This window comes from Phyllobates terribilis, unplaced genomic scaffold (assembly GCF_046119375.1).
Source record: "Phyllobates terribilis strain yellow unplaced genomic scaffold, ASM4611937v1 Scaffold_8__6_contigs__length_399053987, whole genome shotgun sequence".
Taxonomy (NCBI): Eukaryota; Metazoa; Chordata; class Amphibia; order Anura; family Dendrobatidae; genus Phyllobates; species Phyllobates terribilis.
Genome location: NW_027362768.1, coordinates 109,040,356 through 109,054,062, shown reverse-complemented (window position 1 = coordinate 109,054,062; position 13,707 = coordinate 109,040,356). Strand labels below are relative to the sequence as shown.

Sequence of the window (13,707 nt, the reverse complement as noted above, 5' to 3'; positions counted from 1 at the left end):
CGGCGCCGTCACATGACCGGAAGTCAGGGGAATCATGAAGGTGCTGCCGCAGCAGCGCAGCGCTAAGATGTCCCGGACCCGGCGCTTAGCATGCGGCCGGGGGCCCCATGAGGAGAGAGACGCACAAGAGGGGGGCTCCGAGGGGGCTCCTACCGGCCGGGCCCCATACTGGAGTCAGGGCAGTCATGCCCTGATGGCGGCCCTGCTGGAGGCTGGAGGGGCCCCCTCTCCCCGCGGACCGGCTGAAAAACCCCAACGGCCCGGTCCTGGTCCGCGGACCGGCGGTTGGGGACCTCTGACTTAGAGGGAAAACATATCGCTTCAGGAAGAAAAAAAAAACATGGAAAAATATAACAAAAGAGGAACTATATGGTTATATTGCCCTTACTCTTCTGGCAGGGTGTACAAAATCGTACGATGTTCCAGTCACAGAATTATTTCTGAACCCTTTTTCAGATCCACACTACAAAGCTACAATGTCAGTCAATAGATTTGAGAATATTCGGAGAAGCCTTTGTATTGATGATAAGAGAACTCGTTCTGTGAGGTTGGAAACAGATAAATTATCCCCTATTAGCTACATCTGGAATCTTTTCATCAAAATCTGTACAAAGCTTTACCATTCTAATGACAATGTGACAGTGGATGAGCAATTTCTTGCCTTTAGGGGACGTTGCAAATTCATTCAGTATATGCCCAGTAAACCTGCCAAGTATGACATAAAAATTTTCTGGATGTGTGATTCTACAAGCTATTATGGCATGGATGGTCTGATTTACTGTGGCAAAGAAGCTGATGCTCCTGTCCAGAAAGACCTATGTTCTGACATAGTAAAAAAACTTGCAGTACCAATTTTCAATTCTGGAAAAAATATAACAATGGACAACTACTTTACCAATCTGGAACTGGGCAAATTTTTGTTTCAGAAAAAACTCACACTTGTTGATACTATGAGGCCAAACCGCCGCGAAATTCCTCCAATCATGAAGCACAATCCCAAGCGACCACTTTATGAGAGTGTCTTTGGTTTCTGCAATCAAGCGACAATGGTATCTTATAAAGCAAAGAAAGAAAGAAAAATCTGTGATATTACTGAGTACAATGCATCATGATGGAAGTATTGACACCGATGACAAGAAACAGAAACCTGAAATCATACTGCATTATAATAAAACAAATGAGGTGTAGACAAGATGGATGAAATGATTGGAGAGTATTCGTGCAAGAGGCAGACAAAATGTTGGCCTGTAGTCATTTTTTATAATATCCTTGATGTGTCAGCCCTCAATAGCTATATTGTTTATAGTGAAACTCATCCAGAATTCCATGCCAACAGGAAGGACAAGAGACATCTATTCTTGGCGGAACTTTGCTATGAACTTTTGATGCCTACAATGATGGAGCGAAGCAACACGAAATGCTTGCCAAGGCAAATTACGGAAGCTATGATCCGATGTGGTATACATTTTCAGGAACATCCAGAGCCAAGAGAAAAAAAAAGAAAGCGCTGTTATATTTGTCCAGAAAAGAAGGAAAGGAAATCTGAGCGTTTCTGTACTACTTGTGGACAAAATGTCTTCAAGGAACATTCTTCCGAAAAAATAATATGTGAAAATTGTTGGGGTAATCAGTAAAGCTGAAAAGGAAAGTTTTTGAAAAGAAATATTCCTGCACCATGTTTACTACAACTTTTATATAAACAAACTTTTAGACAAAAAAATCGTTATATATATATAAAGAATTATATAGAATGCATATATTGGGCGTTTTAAGCCAGTGTAATTACTTTTTTTTGTTTTATGCACATAATTATAATGTTTTGAAATATTCACATCTCAAATAAACTTTGAAAAGTATTTCTATTTGAGTTACTCCATGTTATTTGCACACAGGCCTAAAGGGCCCCAGGTATGTGAAAATGTAGATTTCTATGGTTGCGTGTTCTAGGGTTAAACGAGATGAGGGATGTCAAAGCTAAAAGTTCTGAGGGTCAACTTCTTCTGTGTTATCATAGTACAATGGTGTATCATTCTTGCTGGGAGATATCAGGATAGAGTTCTAATTTAGTCCAAGAAATGGTGCTCATCCATCATCCACCATTCGGACCTGGTCCACGATATAGATCACCAGATGTTACCTCCTATTTTCCTTTATTCTTGGGTCACCCCATGGACTTCTGTCACCACTTTTCACAAATAATTTGATTATGGTTTGTTCACAGGATCGTGAAACAGGTTTTGGGTGCTTTATCTCAACTGAAATCTCCCAACATGTCGCCCTATAAAGGAGGCATAAAGACGACAAGAGCTAAGATAACCGGGACACAGATCAGAGCTGTTTGTAAAAGCCCGTAAATAGCAGTTCTCCATTAAGACCCAGAGGAGCCAAACTTTGTAAATTATAAATCCATTTGGCTTCACATCATAGGAGAGCATTAGTACAGTTACCCCCTCTTATATTCGTATAAATCTGTTCAAGTCCAATTACCTGTAAGCCGGTCAATCGGCTATTATGGACTTCCAAGTAATGTGCCGCCACTGATGTGATTGTTTTATCCAAATGCCGGTCCCTCCTGGCCGTTGATATATTCGAGATGTGTTGTTGAACTCTTTTCTTGAGTTCTTGAGATGTCTGTCCGACATAAATCTTCGGGCAACCATAAATCAGGGCGTAGGCCAAATTCCGTGATCTGCAATTAAAGTAGATTTTAGATCGAATCTGGTGGGGGGGGATTGGCAATGTTATGCATTCTCGTGCTGCAGTATATTGGCAGATGTTGCAACCCCCACAGGGGTATGTGCCAAAGATTCTGCCTCCTCCTTTCAGTCTCACCAATGGTCGAGTATAGTGGCTTCGGCAGAGATTGTCCTTCAGATTCCTTGCTCTGCGGGCCACCATATTAGGGGATGCCGCAATGTGTTTGATTAGTTTGGGTTCACAAAGAAGGATTCCCCAGTTTTTAGTGAGAATCTTCCGAACATCCTGCCATTGGTTGTTGTAAGTTGTGATTAAATTAAGAGGTCTAGGTGAGTTGCCTACTTGTGTTCGTAGAAGTTCAGCTCGATTCCTCCCTTTTGCGTCCCTAAACGCCTCAGAAATAACGCGACGTGGATAACCCCTCGTCTTGAATCGTTGAGAAAGGTCCTTGGACTGCCGCTGGAACTCCTCAACCGTGGTGCAATTTCTCTGGAGTCTAAGAAATTGTCCCTTCGGGATACCGTTCCGTAGATGCGTGGGATGGAAACTCGTATAATGTGTGGCCGTGGTCTTCCTAAAAAGAGTCGTGCAAATATGGTTATCCACGTTTAGCAATTTTAAATCCAGATAGTCTATTTCTGAGTTGGAGACGTTCGATGTAAGTCTGATGTTTAGGCTGTTGGCATTGAGCTCGTCAATAAAGGTCTCACATTCCGTCCTGGTACCTGCCCATAGCAAAAGTACATCATCTATATATCTCAACCATGTGTTACCGTTGTTACGTGCCCCTTTATTTTGATCACGGCTGTAGATCGGGGTTACATTTTGTTGGTTAACAGCCCGAGACAGATAGCTGCCGATTGCTATAGGCAATGGAATCGGGGTTGATCGGATGTGCGGTATGGTGCCACATCCGGACAACACTTGATCTGGGCGCCATTGCAAATTGGCTCTGGCTCCTCGTTCAAGAGTACTCCTGGCGTGTAGCACTAGGAGTAGGCACTAACACACAGTCCCTTCCATTTGTGCTCGACAGCTGCACTGCACTCGGACTACATCCGAGTGCAGCCTGATTCTTCCCTATGCGCCCATAGACCAACATGTGGCGTGGGTTTAAATCATCACCAACATACTAATTATTAAAGTTGGGATTGCCTCGTGCAATTTTGGCTCAATATATGAGAGAATATAAGCCACATTATTTTTACACCTTACATTTTGTTAATTACAAAGTGTTGGATGGTACGACTGCATCATATCGTATTTTTGTCACCTATGTCATTATATGCTGCCTCCTCTAAAGTATAACCTCCTGTGCATATAGATATACCTCCAAGACAAACAATTGAAGCTGGGAGCCTGACAGCAGAACTTTGTATATGCTGCTATGCACCATAAATTGTGATATGGCGGTTATGTGCCCTCTGTGTTGATCTTAGCATAATGGTGCATAGCCGCACAATTGGTATTAACTCCAAAATGATATCTGCCACAGCTCCCCACTCTCTGACTGTACTTCTCTATGAGGTTATGTCACAGACAGGAGCTCACTTACAGGATGGGGATAGCTCATGGTCACAGACTGGCACAGAAAATTGTTCAGGTTCCCCCTGCGCAGGGAGACCAGGACGGCAGCTGCTGGGCGTGAGCGCACATGTGGTGCAAAGGATGAGGCTGTGTAAAACAGCGAGCATGAGTGCAGATAAGTGATTTGTGGTCACTGATCAGCGCTCGGCCGCTGCAGGAAGTGTAAGAAGGAAGACTTGTCTAGGGACAGGTGCGGAGCTCCGGAACTGCCAGGGTCCTGCCCAGTGTTGCCAGGGGACGGGATTAAGAGTGCATCGGGGACTTCCTGGACAGTGTTGGGGGACAGAAGAGAGGGACGGAAGAGAGGAAGTCAGGTGTCTGGGCTCGAGCGAAAGGGACAGTTGGTTGTGGAGAGCAGACCAGCAGTTGGGGAGAAACAGTCGGAGCTGCCGACAACGAGAGAGAGACGTGCTGCCCTGTCCTCGGTGAAATAGAGATGTGCTGACCTGTCTGCGGTGATGGACGAACGGGTGGCACTGCTTGCCGCAAAAAAACAAAGGGCGTGCGGTCTGTACCGGGCCTACAGAAAGTGATCGTTCAGTTACCTGCATCACCACAGTTTTCCAGACATCTGACGGTGACCTACGGGTGAGGACGCACCCGGGATTAGTGATCCTAACGCAGTTTGTTGTATGCCGGAGGAGCTTGCTACGGCAATTAAAGGAGTCGTGACCTCTGTCGTGTGGTCAAAGGACTGGGGGCTCAGTGGGTGAGACCCGAGACTGCCCAATGCCGCCAGAAGATGGACACCCTCCGGAGTGAGTGTCTGAAGACGGATGTAGTTATCGCTAAAAGACAGATAAGTGCAAGCCTCCAGTAATCTACCTTCTCTTATTCAGCCTGACCTTTTGGGACTGCGCCGTATTGTTCATCCTATCTGTGTTATAGTTAAACCACAATCGTTTATTGTCCGATTTTACTGTTTTATTGTTGTGTTACTTAAATTTACACTCCCTGCGTGGAGAAACCAAATCTTGAATTAAACCTATGCCATACTCTCTGCGTGCGGCATCCAAGCCGTTTAACATTTGGCGTAGTCGGCAGGATGTCGTCCCCAGACGCAGTTGCAGGCATGGCAGACCAGGCCAGTGCGAGAGCCCCTACAGCTAGCCTACCCCTGGGCGCCATGTTGAATAATAAAGTTTACCGGAGACAACATGATGCTGTGGGATTGGGTAGAACGGGTTAAGAGCATGTTACGGATGCACCCAATGACCCCCGATATGCAAGCAGAGATAGCTTTGCTGGCTTTAGAAGGAGAAGCTCGACAGTCAGTAATGTTTCGTTCCCCCACTGACCGAAATACGGTGGAAAAGGTGGTACGGATCCTAGAATAAATGCATGGGGACCCTACTAATGTGGCAGAGTTAAGGATGCGACTGTTCCAACAGGTACAAAGGGAGGGGGAGACTGTGACCCAATATGTCAACGCCCTACAGAGTGTGTACACTTACATCACTAGGAAAACGAATCTAGAAGACGTGGGAGTGGGGCCCCCGGACCTAGTACTTAGGGACCAGTTCATAGCCGGCCTCAGAGATGCGCAGCTGAGACAGGCCTTGCGAGAGCGCTTGCGCACCAACCCGCGTATGACATTTCGATAGGCAGGGGCAGAGGCCCGCGTGAGGGAACAGGAGATGGGGGTAGTAACCCTGGCAGGGATGATCCGGGGCAAAGCAGTGCCCCCGTCGCCCACGGCCGAACCAGAATGGGCCCGAGAGATGCGGCGGGAGATCCAAGAAATGCGAAAAGAGTGGTACAATATTCGAGTGGCTCAATCAGTGAGAGCCGGAACAGTTGACCCTAGACCCCCGGGCGAAGTAAAGGACGAGACCAGACCCCGGGGTGGAACAGAGCCCAAATCGGGTGGCCCGACGACCCCCTGCAGACAAGGGACCAACGTGTTGGAATTGTGGGGGCATGGGGCATTACGCCAGGAGCTGTGCCAGTCGAGGAAGGCCTCTGTCCCGGCAGCCGTTAAACTGACGGGCTCCAGGTGTGACGGACGAAACCCGGAGCTGAGGAAGGCAGTGAGTCCCGAAGACTTAATATCCATGAGCCTGACAGTGTGGGCCGAGCTTGGCGGACGGGCGGTTCACTGCGTGATCGACACGGGATCTCAAGTGACCACCATGGGAGAAACGTATTTCCGTCAGCAGTACCCAGAGATGGCACGAAATGAAGGGGGTCCCTTGATAAAGCTCACAGCCGCTAACCAACTGCCCATTCCGGTCACAGGAATAGTGTGGTTACGCATCCGGGTGTGCGGACAAGATGTGGGAAGAAAAGGAGTCGTCCTGACAGGCGGAGATGCCGGCCCAGGACCACCAGTGACCCTCGGTATGAACGTGCTGAAGGAAATCGGGCAGATCCTGATTAGGGAACCACGAGAGCTCACGCTAGGGTGGTGGAACTCTAGAGCCCCTCAAAGGGAGGCCCTCCAGCAGCTGATCAGGGTTGCCCAGGCGCAAGAGACCTTGAGTGGGCGAAAAGTTCTGGGAAAGGTGATAATACCCGCGACCAACACCCTCACCTTACCACCAGGACAGACAGTCCTCACTTTGCCCGTTCGAGCCTGCGCCCCACTAGTAGGGGTAGAGATTCATATCGAGTCAACCACCGTGGACAAGGTGCCTCCGGGTCTATTGGTAGCGTGGACCTTGGCTACCGTCCATAAGGGAAACGTGGTGGTACGATGCGTGAACCTGAATCCGAGTGAGCTCATTCTTCCCGCCAGGACTGAAATGGCCCAGATCCTGGGGATGCCAGAACAGCTGAAACCGCCAGTTGCGATACAATTGTCAGCCGTAAGGGGTGATCCCTGGACCCTGGCGATCACCATACGATCGGGGTCTCCTCAACCTCAGACTAAGGACGGTCGAAAGATCCTAGAACAGATGCGTGCTGATTTGACAGGGCTCACGACGGAACAGGTGTACCAGGTCGAAGAGATGCTGGGACGGTACCAGGACGTCTTTGCCCGACATGAGGACGACTTTGGATGTACCGAGGCCATCACCCATGAGATCCCTACGGGAAATGCTGCTCCGGTACGGGAACGGTATAGACAGATATCCCCGCAAATGAACCAGGAGGTGAAGGAAATGCTGGCCCATAAGATACAGAACGGGGTGATTCGGGAAAGCCAGAGTCCGTGGGCGGCTCCAATTGTTCTGGTCAGGAAGAAGGATGGAACCCTACGATTCTGTGTGGACTACAGGCAGCTAAATGCTTGCACCGTAAGAGACTCGTACCCTTTACCCAGGATCGAGGAGTCTCTATCCGCCCTAGGCAAGGCAAAATACTTCTCCTCCCTGGATCTGGCCAGCGGATACTGGCAAGTGCCAGTGGCTGAACACAACCGCGCCAAGACAGCATTCGTGTTGCCCATGGGACTCTTCGAGTTTAATCGGATGCCTTTTGGCCTAACCAACGCTCCCGGGACCTTTCAGCACTTGATGGAGAGATGTTTAGGCGATCTGAACTTTGAGGCCACACTGATCTACCTCGATGAGATCATCGGCTATGCGTCTACCTTCCAGGAACATCTACGACGACTGGAGCAAGTCTTGAGTCGCCTTCGAAATCACGGCCTGAAGGTGAAGCCACAAAAATGTCATATATTCCGCAAGCAGGTTGAGTACCTCGGGCACACGGTGTCCGGTGAAGGAGTCAGGCCCAGTCGGGAGAAAGTGGCCGTCGTGCAAGAGTGGCCTACCTCGAAGACTGTAAAGGACGTGCGGGCCTTCCTAGGACTCACAGGGTATTACCGCAGATTCGTGAAAAATTTCATGCGCATCGCTAATCCACTACTGGAGCTCCTTCAAGGGATACCTGCGGGCTCAAAAAATCGAACAGTGAAATGGGGAAGAGAACAGGAGGAGGCCTTCAGGGCCTTGAAGATGGCCCTGATGGAAGCTCCCATACTGGCCTTACTTGGACTTTTCTCAGCCCTTCGTTCTTCACACCGATGGAAGTCTCCTTGGTCTAGGGGCCATGCTGTTGCAGGAGCAGGAGGGGAGAGAGCGTGTGATAGCATATGCGAGTCACTCCCTCCGAAACTCTGAGAAGAACCCAGACAATTACAGCTCCTTTAAACTGGAATTGTTGGCCCTAGTGTGGGCAATGACAGAAAAGTTCGCGGAGTACTTGTCGGGGTCTGAAGTGTTGGTGAAGACAGACAACAACCCGTTGGCTCATCTGGAGAACGCGAAGTTGGGAGCCCTGGAACAACGATGGGTGGCTCGCATGGCTTGGTACCGGTATAAGATCACCTACCGGCCTAGGGCTGAAAACACGCATGCTGACGCCCTCTCCAGGGTGGCCCATGAGCACCCCGACCGTGACCGAGATGAAGAACTGGAGGCCGAAGAGGTGCCCAGCTTCCGGAGGGTTGGCAGCCCGTTGTCCGCTACGCAGGGACAGATCAGGGAAGTGAAAGAAGGACACGAGTTGGGGTGGCCCAGGGACGAGTGGGTACGGATACAGCAAATGGATGGAGAGATTGCGCGGTTGCGACAGTGGGTGGCTTTGAAACAAGTCCCTAACCACGAAGAAAGGCGGACCCTGACGCCAGAGGGGCTGAAGATGCTGCGGCAGTGGGAGAGACTGAGCCTGCAGGACGGCTTGTTGTACAGACGGGTGCAGTTGGTACGGGAGTTCGGCCCCACTTGACAAGTAGTGGTTCCAGAGAGTGTGATCGGGACACTGGCCAAGGAAGCACACGAGCGGGGAGCACACTTTGGACCCGAAAAGACCTTCCAGTGGCTGCAGAGACTGGTGTAACACCCCCAGCTAAAAGTTGCAGTGGAGAACGTCTGCCAGAAGTGCCGGAGTTGTGAGTTGGTGAAAACCCCAGAGCAGCGGGCCCCCGTCCAGACCATTATGACAGCTGCACCCTTAGAGGCGTTGATGATCGACTACCTGACAATCGGGCCGGCGCATCTCGGGTATGGACATTGCCTGGTCATGACCGACCACTTTACGAAATTCGCGGTGGTAACTCCGACCAGGGATCAGACAGCTGAATCTGCTGCCCAGGCTATCTGTCGGGACTTCATCAAGGTCTATGGCTGTTCGAAGAGAATTCACTCCAATCAAGGAGCCTGTTTCCAAGGACGGGTGATGGAGGAGCTGCACCTGCTATACAAGATCGAGAAGTCTAGGACCACCCCTTACCATCCGCAAGGGAATGGGTCCTGTGAACGCTTCAACAGAACTTTGATCCAGATGCTTCGAACCTTGGAAGAAGATCGGAAGGTACGCTGGCCGGAGTTTGTGGCCGAGCTGGTGTGGGTCTATAATAACTGGGTACATAGTGCCACATGGTTCACCCCTTACACCCTGCTGTTCGGACAAAAGGGTAGGGAGATCACCGAGCTCGAACTAGATCCCTTGGAGGACTGGCCCCGGACAGGCCCATCTACCTGGGTCCGGGAGCATTGTCACCGGTTGCAGACTCATTGGAGGTTGGTGCAGCAGAAGTTTAAGGAACATAGGCACCATGAAATGCCACCTCTTCGGGGGACAGCCCTTAAGTCGGGAGAACGGGTGTTGGTACGGGACAAGAGACCCCGGGGCAAGCTGAGTAGATGGTGGGAGTCGACCCCGTATCGAGTGAAACGCACAGTTAGTCCTGAAGGACCGGTGTATGAGGTTCAGCCTGAGGGGGAAGAAGCGACTCCAACTAGAATCATTCATCGAAGCATGTTACGGCCCTGTTTGTCTAGCAATGAGGAAAAGAAGGAAGAACTCAGCACATGGACGAGAGATCCCACACCCAGTGCACCCGTCTACAATGATGAGGAGGAAGAGACGATAGTGGCTGCGATCCCAGTCTCACATCGCCCACAGCTTCCCACACGAGAGAGGAGGGCCCACCGCTCCGTCAGGCTGGGCCGGGCGAAGTTGGGAACCTCAGCGACTCTCAAGTACCCTGCGCTCCAACTGCGTTACGCCGGTCCGAACGATCCACGGCTGGTGTGCCGCCTATCCGCTACACTCAGGATCAGTTCTTCTGGCAACGTATCATCCAAGAGGTCAGAGAGTGTGAGCGCCTGGTGAAAAAACTCTCGCCCGTGGAATGGCGAGCTCAAAGGGAGCGGGAGTGTAAGAAGGAAGACTTGCCTAGGGACAGGCGCGGAGCTCCGGAACTGCCAGGATCCTGCCCAGTGTGCCAGGGGATGGGATTACGAGTGCACGGGGGAGTTCCTGGACAGTGCTGGGGGGCAGAGGAGAGGGACGGAAGAGAGGAAGTCAGGTGTCTGGGCTCGCGCGAAAGGGACAGTTGGTTGTGGAGAGCAGACCGGGAGTTGGGGAGAAACAGTCGGACCTGCCGACGAGAGAGAGACGTGGTGCCCTGTCCTCGGTGAAATAGAGACGTGCTGACCTGTCTGCGGTGACGGACGAACGGGTGGCACAGCTTGCCGCAAAAAAACAAAGGGCGTGCGGTCTGTACCGGGCCTACAGAAAGTGATCGTTCAGTTACCTGCATCACCACAGTTTTCCAGACATCTGACGGTGACCTACGGGTGAGGACGCACCCGGGATTAGTGATCCTAATGCAGTTTGTTGTACGCCGGAGGAGCTTGCTACGGCTCTTAAAGGAGTCGTGACCCGCTGTCGTGTGGTCAAAGGACTGGGGGCCCAGTGGGTGAGACCCGAGACAGCCCACTGTCGCCAGAAGACGGACATCCTCCGGAGTGAGTGTCTGAAGACGGACGTAGTTATCGCTAAGGGTATGTGCACACGATGCAGAAATGCTCAGGATTTTTTCCTGAGCGTTTCTGCATCTCTCTGGCAGGAAAAAACGCATGCGGATTGTACATGCGGTTTCCTGCCAGGGACATGCGGAAATGAAGCGGTCTTCACTTTCATTTCCGCATGCGGGTTGACAAGCGCTTCCCAAGCGATTTTAGCATCACTTGGAAAGTGCTTGTCAACTTCACACTATATAAATCCATGCAAACGGCATGGATTTATATAGTGTGTGATGTCAAAAAATAAAAAATAAATCTATACGTTACCATCTGATGGCCCCCGGTGTCCTGCTTCATCGGTCCCGGCTGCCGGCAGTGAAGACTGTAGGACCTTCCGACGTCAGCGTCACGTGACCCGTCACATGACTCTGACGTCAGCGAAGGTCCTTCATTCAACCGCGAAGTGCGCGGGAAGCCGGCAGGACGCAGCGCGGGCCGTCAGAAGGTGAGAATATATATATTTTTTATTTTATTCTTTTTTTTTTAATGGTACCTGGGTCTGGATGAGAGTCCTCTCATCCACACCCGGGTACCATCCGCACATTAGACCGCATGAAAAGCGCATCAACATATACAGTGATGCGGATTCCATGCGGTTTAATGCAAGTCAATGGCGGCAAAAGAGCAGCGTTTCCGCAAAATTAATTGACATGCTGCGGATTTTTGACCGCAGCGTTTACGCTGCGGAAAAATCCGCATCATGGGCACAGCACATGCGGATTTCCATTGGGGAACATTGCTGCCCTTCTACCATGCGTTTTTCATGCGTTTCCGCGGCGTTTACGCAACTGCAAAAACGCGGAAACGCATGAAAAACGCATCGTGTGAACTCAGCCTAAAGGACAGATAAGTGCAAGCCTCCAGTAATCTACCTTCTCTTATTCAGCCTGAAATTTTGGGACTGCGCCGTATTGTTCATCCTTTCCGTGTTATAGTTAAACCACAATCATTTATTGTCCGATTTTACTGTTTTATTGTTGTGTTACTTAAATTTACACTCCCTGCGTGGAGAAAGCAAATCTTGAATTAAACCTCTGCCATACTCTCTGCGTGCTGTGTGCGGCATCCGAGACTTTTAACAGAAAAACAGTCGAGCGATCAAGTACTGATCAAGTAATGATCAGCACTTGGTGGCAGAAAGACGGACGGGAAGGGGGAGAGGGAGTGAGAGGGGGATTGAGGAGGATGAGGAGAGACCAAAAATCCCTACTTACAGATGTCTTCTGTAAGATGTCTTCTGGAGCAGGAGCGGCGATTGTGGTGTCACAGGCTTCTGTGGCACCGCAGGGCCCAGCACGGCGCACAATCGGACAGCGTGACTGCCCTCTAAAAAAGAAAAAAGGTTAGTTGAAAAAAAAATGGTAAAGTAGCGAGTGCGGGTGCTGATCGGTGATTTGCATCACCGATCAACTCTCGGCAGCTGCTGGATGCACGCATGGAGGTGGTGCAAAGTGAGGGGGGAGGGAGAAAGAATTGACGGGGACAAAAAAAGTCCTGAAAAGCAGCGAGCACGGATGTTGATCAGTGACGTAGTCACTAGTCAGCGCTCGGCTGCTGCAGGGCACACAAAAAAAAAACTGGGTGGAGGGGGGTAAAAAGAGGGGGGTGAGATTGGGGTGGATGAGGGGAGAACAGAGATGGACTTACCAAAATCTTCCCTGTTCTTCTTTCAGCAGCAGGTTCTGGAGGAAGCTCTGGAGCAGGAACCGCATCAGCAGGACACGGAGCTGGAGACCCAGGACCCAGGAGATCGCAGCAGGACACCAGAGCAGCAGCACCAGCGAGAAGGTCTTTGGTGTCACAAGTGCTTCTGTGGCACCACAAGCCCCAGCGGAGAGGTGATCAAACATGACCGCTCTGTAGAAATCCTCACCAAGTGTGAGGATCTGTAGGACGGTCACAGGCTGGTCACCTCCCGGTCAGGCACTCTGATTGGTGCGATCAATGGCTGCACATCACTGTTTCCAGCAATCTGATTTCTGGAAACAGTGAGAAATGCTGTGATTGGCTGTTCAATTCTGAACAGCCAATCACAGCGATCGTGGTTGTGGGGGGTCGACACTGGATGCCGATGCCATCTACCCTTAGGTAAGATGGCACCGGAAATTTAATGCGATCACCGCGACTTTGGACGCGGGACCGCATTTAGCAATATGAAGTAATAGTACGTCATTGGCCCAATAGGCCCAGGGCACCATGACGTACTATTACCACAAATGTCAGAAAGGGGTTAAAAAATAAATAACATTTTCATAAAAGTCAAAATTTACATCTTAAAAAAATTGTTGAAACATCTCTGTACTAATGTGTTATATTTAAACTCGGCAGCACATCATGATATATCATCCCACTTCCGCCTGTTTGTTTTTTCTCAACGCAGGCACACTTAATTTATAGTTCGTCCTTTGCCTGTGTTCTGGCATAAAAAAAAGTCTCAAATTATGGTGCAAGGGAAATTTCTGCAATAATTTGCTCCTTTTTTTCCCACTTTTTTTGTTGTTTGTCACTTTTTTAAAAAAGTAGGTGGAGCACTGGGAAAGGGGTTGTGGCTTAATAGCCAATGCTTTGCAGCCAAAAAATGCACAAACATTTTTGACGCAAATTTCTTGAACTAAGAGAATATAGCAAGTATTTTTTTACTTTTTTAACTCTGCAATTGGGGAAA

The 13,707-nt window shown here is 49.9% G+C and overlaps 1 long non-coding RNA gene across 2 annotated transcripts in view; it reads right to left on the bottom strand.

Annotated features, from left to right (window-relative positions):
• Nucleotides 1–12,969, bottom strand: part of LOC141156809 (uncharacterized) — a 34,288-nt gene extending 21,319 nt beyond the window's left edge. The window contains exons 1-5 of one of the 2 annotated variants that reach the window (XR_012247714.1): nt 12,690–12,969; nt 12,257–12,368; nt 3,040–3,271; nt 2,488–2,689; nt 938–1,053 (exon numbers count right to left, since the gene is read on the bottom strand). This is a non-coding gene — a long non-coding RNA (uncharacterized lncRNA). The remainder of the gene's footprint in view (nt 1–937; nt 1,054–2,487; nt 2,690–3,039; nt 3,272–12,256; nt 12,369–12,689) is intronic. The other variant, XR_012247715.1, reaches the window with a different exon arrangement.
• Between the last annotated feature and the right edge of the window lie 738 nt (nt 12,970–13,707).